A 7,334-nucleotide genomic window follows, 5' to 3' on the forward strand; every position below is an offset into this window, starting at 1 on the left:
AGATTTACAATAGACGCGGTCCATTGCTTTCATATTAGGTATTGGGGCTGTATACTTCATAGACTGAGTCTTTTAGGCCCTGCAGGTATCTTAGAAAACACCGAGTCTAATCTCCTTAATTTACAAATGAGGAAGCTGACAACTTGACGTGATTTATAAACCATACAGTGAATAGAGTGATATAATCATTCTCTGTAAAGGTTTTTTTCTATTTGATTTTTAAGTATTTTTTTCTGAATATGAAAGCAATACAAGCTCAGAAAATTAATAAAATTAATTAAAAATAATCCATGATTCATATTCAAATAATCCTAACAGATTAATAAACATGGTTTTAGACTTAGTTCATTTGTATCTCATTTTAGGCCTTAGATGTATTTATTTGGCAAATGGTTATATATTTGTACATATATGCACACGTACATATAGCATTAGTTGATATTATATTCTTTATAAAATATGGTATTCTCACTGAATATTATGAATAGCTTCTGATTTTATTAAAATTCTTTATAAATATTCTTAAATGATGGAAAGGATTTTTACCATAATCATAAAAATAATATTTCTGGGGCTTCCCTGGTGGCACAGTGGTTGAGAGTCTGCCTGCCGATGCAGGGGACACGGGTTCGTGCCCCGGTCCGGGAGGATCCCACATGCTGCGGAGCGGCTGGGCCCATGAGCCATGGCCGTTGAGCCTGCGCGTCCGGAGCCTGTGCTCTGCAACGGGAGAGGCCACAACAGTGAGAGGCCCGCGTACCACAAAATAAATAAATAAATAATAATAATAATATTTTTTCACTGGGGAGACATTTAAAAAATATATATAATTCCAAAGTAAAACTACCTATTATCCTATCACCAAGAGATAACCACCATTAACACTTTGGGTTTTCTGGGTTTTGTTTTATTTGAGGGGAGAGTGTCTTTTTGCTGTTTATGAATGTGTATATAATAGAGACAAATGGAACAGACATTTTCAGCCCTTGATACATTTGTGCCAAATTACTTTCCAGAAAGTTTGTTCTTATTTAAATTAACAGCATCAGTGAATGAAAATGTTCATCTCACAGTATCCTCACCAACTTCTAATATTATCTTTTAAATTTTGTGGCTAATTTTATACTGGGGGAAAATGGTTGTGAACGTGAATTTTAAAAATATTGATGGTTGTGAAAACAATTGCTTATAACTGTCTCATTTTATGAAGCAAAAAAGATTAAGTACATAATATTAAGAGCTCTATACAACTAAACTCTAGTTTATATCTTACTTATTCAGACTATTTTAAACCAAGATAACGGTGGCTTAAAACCTGTGCAAAACTGTATTATATTAAATGGAATTGAAAGAACCAGAAAGTATCTGGTAAGGCAGGTCAAACAGCCTCAAATAAGACTTCCGTGGGAGAGACGAAGGCAGCATCTCTCTGTAACCTATTTGTTAATTCGTCTCTTTCCTTCCTACCCTATTTCAAAGAGGGAAGACAACAAATACACTGATATATTCAGCACAATGCAGACAGTCAGATCCTACCTGCAATCAGAATTTTTAAAATGTTCAACTTGGGTATATTTTGAAGCCACTGTTGATTTGGAGGGCTGTACATCAGAGTCACAATTCACGGAACGCTAGAGTCAGAAACCTAAACACTTTCAGAAAATGTTTAATTTCTAGTCCAGTTACTACTTTCCTAAGGCTCCCCAATGCTGTTGTATGTGCCCCTCCCGTCTCTTTGCACCTGAATTTTTAAAAACAAACATTTATGCCCATTAAATGTTCAGTATAAATTACACACCACTGTTGACCTTAATATTGTAACTGAGCCATTGGTGGGAGGGGAGGGGAAGTCACATTTTTGGAACGTGCAGTATTTGGTGTCGGCATTCAGCGTTCACAGCCCTGGGAAGGTCCTCTGCCATACCTGCGGGGAGGCACGGCCAGTGTGTGCTATCAGTGTGTAAGGCTACCCCTGGCATCTCTAGATAACTATGTAAGATAAGCCTGGGAGAAGGAGTAAGAGTGAAGTGGAAATGTTTGGATTGTATTTCGTAAACACCAAGACACGTGGAAACAAATGCAAAATGTTGGAATCTATTACAGCCTGTGAATGCAATACAATGCTGTCATTAGTGTTACCATCTGAAAAAACGAAATCCCTTCATACTGAATGTATTGTCTGGACTGTGACTGTTATTCATCAGGGATTAATGCTACCATTGTTCTGGGGCCCTTGTGTTAAAAATGCATGATAATCATGATAATGGAAGCACAGAATTCAAACTCTTTCTCCCAACATTCAAGGCCTGACGTAACGTTGACCTAACCAACATTTTAAGCTTATCTCTCTCCTTTGCTAAGCTTTGTTCCAGGAAAACTAGTTACTCAACATTCTCTCCCCACCTCCATGCTCTTAGTGTCAGTCGCTCCACCTAGAATGCCCCTCTTACCAACGCTATCTGGCAGTTCTGTCTGTCAATCAAGAATCATCTTCTCAAACGTCACCTCCACGATATTTCCCTTGTCGACCTTTTTCTCTACTCCGAGGAAGGTTCTTTGAAGGTAGAAGAAGCTACATCTTACACAATCTGAATGACGGAGACCTTTAACTTGTTCCCTTCCTTCTTGAGTATAAACTTGTTGCAGGAAAGTGGCTACCCAAACAGGGACTACAGTGGTCAGTATTGTACAACCAGGGGTGCCTGAATGACTTGTTCTTACTGGTTGAATGTAAGTGGAAGTGACAGGTGTCACTTCTGGGCTGGGAGTTTTAAGTGTGCCTGCGTGAAAAGATGCTTAACGTCGCTAACTATCAGAGAAATGCAAATCAAAGCTACAGTGAGGTACCACCTCACACTGGTCAGAATGGCCATCATCAAAAAAGTCTACAGATGACAAATGCTGGAGAGGGCGTGGGGAAAAGCGAATCTCCCTACACTGTTGGTGGGAATGTAAGTTGGTGCAGCCACTATGGAAAACAGTATGGAGGTTCCTCAGAAAAATAAAAATAGAGGTATAATTCAAAAAGACGCATGCACCCTTATGTTCACAGCAGCACTATTCACAATAGTCAAGACAAAGAAACAAACTAAACATCCATCGACAGATGAATGGATAAAGAAGATGTGGTACATATATATATATATACACAATGGAATAGCCATAAAAAAGAACAAAATAATGCCATTTGCAGCAACATGCATGCAACTAGAGATTATCATACTAAGTGAAGTAAGTCAGAAAGAGAAAGACAAATACTATATGATATCACTTATATGTGGAATCTAAAATATGACACAAATGAACCTATCTATGAAACAGAAACAGAATCACGGACACAGAGAACAGACTGCTGGTTGCCAAGGGGGAGGGGTTGGGGGAGGGATGGAGTGGGAGGTTGGGGTTAAGAGGTGTAAGCTTTTACATATATACAGTGGATAACAACAAGGTCCTACTGTATAGCACAGAGAACTGTATTCAGTATCCTACGATAAATCATAATGGAAAAGAATTTTTAGAAAAGAATTAAAAAAAAAAGAAGTGTGCCTGCCTTCTTCACTCTTCCTCCTCTTAGGCAGCTTGAAGCCAAAGATTTTGGTACCCTAGAGCATAGCAGGAACTCAAGATAGGTGAAACCCAAATCCCTGGATCATCAGGTGGAGGAAGAAAGTTGCCTGCTGACCTAAAGCAGCATCACTGAGTTATTAAGCGAGGGTAAAATTAACTTCCATGGGATTAAGCCACTGAAATCCAATGTTTTCTTTCTTACAGAGCCATTTCGCTGACTAATACAACTTGGTATATTCATTTAGTGCTTGGCTCATTCCATTTCATATAGCAGGTGCTCAATAACTGTTTGTTAAACCGAACTGAAAATTCAGAGACAAACACAAAGAAATATAAATTAGGTTATACTGCTAGAACATAGTTAGAGATATCTGTTGACACCAAAATGCTCTTCCAACCCTATTTTCTATTTTTTTTTTTTTTGCGGTACGCGGACCTCTCACTGTTGTGGCCTCTCCTGTTGCGGAGCACAGGCTCCAGATGAGCAGGCTCAGCGGCCATGGCTCAAGGGCCCAGCCGCTCCACGGCATGTGGGATCCTCCCGGACCGGGGCACGAACCCGCGTCCCCTGCATCGGCAGGCGAACTCTCAACCACTGCGCCACCAGGGAAGCCCCAACAACCCTATTTTCTTAAAAAAAATATCCCCTCACCCCAAGTCCCTTGTTTTACGTAAGTACTTATACATTGAGATCAGTTGTCACTTATTCTCAGGAAGAGAAAATAAGATGTTTTGAGAACTGACAGTCATTCTCATTGGATATAGGTGCCAAGTTTTCTTCTGGTTATATGAGCCAGATAGCATAACTGTGAAAAATAATGGCAAGATGAAAGATATCCTCTTTGATTGTCAGATACTTGGGTCAGATTTTCAAATAAGACATAATTAGTGCATAGGGGTCCTTGGCCAGTGGCACTTTTATTCACATTCCAATTCGACTTTCATTGTAAAATGATGATGCTATTATTGCTGGTATAATTTTTCAAGGCTGAGCTAAGTTATACAAAAGAGAGATCTCTACTAGCTTCAAGTCCAAAATATCATCAAAACGAGATTGGGACCACCTTGTTTCTGCCCCTGACAGAATCTCCTGTCGCAGTCACTGGGGCGTGAAGACCCAGTGTAGACTGTTGTGTGGACGTTACCTGACAATGCTGTCCCGGGTGGTGCTTTCTGCCGCCACCGCAGCTGCCCCCTCTCTGAAGAATGCAGCCCTCCTTGGTCCAGGGGTATTGCAGGCAACAAGGATCTTTCACAAAGGGCAGCCAAGTCTTGCCCCTGTACCACCTCTTCCTGAATATGGAGGAAAAGTTTGTTTGGGGCTGATCCCTGAGGAATTTTTCCAGTTCCTTTATCCTAAAACTGGTGTTAACAGGACCCTACGTGCTCAGAACTGGGCTTATCTTATATTTACTCTCCAAAGAAATATATGTGATAACTGCAGAGACCTTCTCTGCCATATCAACAATAGGGGTTCTTGTCTATGTAATTAAAATATATGCTGCCTCTATTGGGGAATTTGCTGATAAACTCAATGAGCAAAAAACTGCCCAACTCGAAGGATTGAAACAGGCTTCCATCAAACAAATCCAGGATGCAGTTGATCTGGAGAAGTCACAGCAGGCACTGGTTCAAAAGTGCCATTACCTTTTTGATGTCCAGAGGAATAACATTGCCATGGCCCTGGAGGTTACTTACTGGGAATGGCTGCAAAGTGCATACAAGGAGGTAAAGAGTCGCCTGGACTACCACATCTCTGTGCAGAATATGATGCGTCTAAAGGAACAAGGGCACATGATAAACTGGGTGGAGAAGAATGTGGTACAGAGCATCTCTGTGTAGCAGGAGAAGGAGACAATTGCCAAGTGCATTGCAGACCTAAAGCTGCTTGCAAAGAAGGCTCAAGCACAGCCAGTTCTGTAAATGCATCTGTCCCAATTGAGACAGCTAGAAACAGTTGACTGACTAAATGGAAATTAGTCTATGTGACAAAGTCTTTCTGTATTGCTCTCTACTGAAGTTAGTTTCCCTTTCCTAAAAATGAAAAGTTTGAGTTTCATATAATGAGAGAATTAAAACAATCTATGGGCCAGTAAGATGTTTCTCTCATCCTTCTTGCTCTGCATTTTGAGTTGTTCCATGATCACTTTTGAATAAGCAGTTCGCTTTGAATAAAATTTGGTACCTGACTAAAAATTATCAAGTTATAGTTTAAATTTGAATTAATTCAACCATCTTGCAAATAAAGTGACAGTTGAAACAAAAACAAAACAAAGTAAAACAAAAAAACCAAGCGTGGGTTGTCAGCCCTCCAAATCAAACTTCAGGCTAATCCAGTGTGACTGAATTATTGCATTAGAAAATCAGCGTGTAAAGCTTGACTGACTAAGAGGAAGGTGATAAGGTAATCAGAAATTTGGCATACAGCTATATGGCTTTTCTTGGAGTTACTCTAATCTCTTCTCAGTGTGCTTCTTTTTTGTTTTTGGCTGTGGCTTGCAGGATCTTAGTTCCCCGACCAGGCATGGAACCTGCGCCCCCTGCAGTGGAAGCGTGGAGTCTTAACCACTGAACTGCCAGGTAAGTCCCCACAGTGTGCTGCTGCTTCTTTTTTTTTTTAACCTTCTTCACCCTTCTCATCTATCTCAATAAACAAGCATCCACATGGAGCCCTATTCCTGCCTCTGTTCAGATACATTTTCTTATGATCTATCTGTATTCCTAGACCATTTAATTTGCCTGGCCAGCCTACTGTACCATCAGATTGTTTTCCATAAAAACATTAATGAACATATATACACTTATTTTTGATAATTTTTTTCCAAAATTTTGTTTTTTCCTAAAACAAAAAGCTGAATCCACACTTTCTGATAGCAAGTGGACTAATTATGATTCAGACCCACTTTTGGGGGCCCATTAGTGGTTCATAAAAATCAATTTACTGAGTCACAACCAGCATTTCCAAAAATGAAATAAAATAGAATAGGAAAAACTATTAGAGGGTGTTATACATGGTAGTCGGTAAATACTGATTCATGAAAATTCTATTTAAGTTACTTATATACTGGCATGTACTAGGAGGCAAGATAAAATATTTCTCAATGTGAGCTATAGTAAAAAATGTCTGAAACCTATTGCTTTAGCAGATATTTTTCTGGTTATTATTGTCTTAATAATTTAGCTACCTATTATTGTGGTTTCTTAGGGAGGAGGGAAAACTGGAAAGATCAAGATTTTAATAATTAGTATTGCTCCTTAAGGTAAAATGAAGAAGTAGAGATAACTCCTCAATGAAGAAATAGAATAAAAACTTCAGTAATTCTTTTTACAATGAAAAACTTTGAAGCCTAGTTCCTACAACATCCATAAAATTCATAAGGAAATGATCACATTGTCCTAAAATTACACTAATACATTAATTTGCTTAATTATTAGCTTTAAAGGTGAACTCACTTTTTAAAAACAGCTTTCTTGAGATATAATTCACATACTATAAAATTTACCCACTAAAGTGTACAACTCAGTAGTTTTTAGTATGTTCAAAGAATTGTGCAGTCATTACTACAACCTAACTTTAGAATATTTTCATCATCACCCAAAGAAAGCCCAAACCCATTAGCAATAACTCCCAATTCCCCACCCCCCCCCAGCTCTAAGAAGCCACTATTCTATTTTCTGTCTCTATACATTTGCCTGCTTTGGTCATTTCATATACAGTTGACTCTTGAACAATGTAGGGATTGGGGACACCTACGTTCCTTGCAGTA

The 7,334-nt window shown here is 39.0% G+C and overlaps 1 pseudogene; it reads left to right on the forward strand.

Moving 5' to 3' along the window:
* The first annotated feature begins 4,718 nt into the window (after nt 1-4,718).
* On the forward strand, nt 4,719-5,789 carry LOC132428041 (ATP synthase F(0) complex subunit B1, mitochondrial pseudogene; annotated as a pseudogene).
* The last annotated feature ends 1,545 nt before the right edge of the window (nt 5,790-7,334 follow it).

Source organism: Delphinus delphis, chromosome 7, assembly GCF_949987515.2.
Source record: "Delphinus delphis chromosome 7, mDelDel1.2, whole genome shotgun sequence".
In the NCBI taxonomy this organism is placed as follows: Eukaryota; Metazoa; Chordata; class Mammalia; order Artiodactyla; family Delphinidae; genus Delphinus; species Delphinus delphis.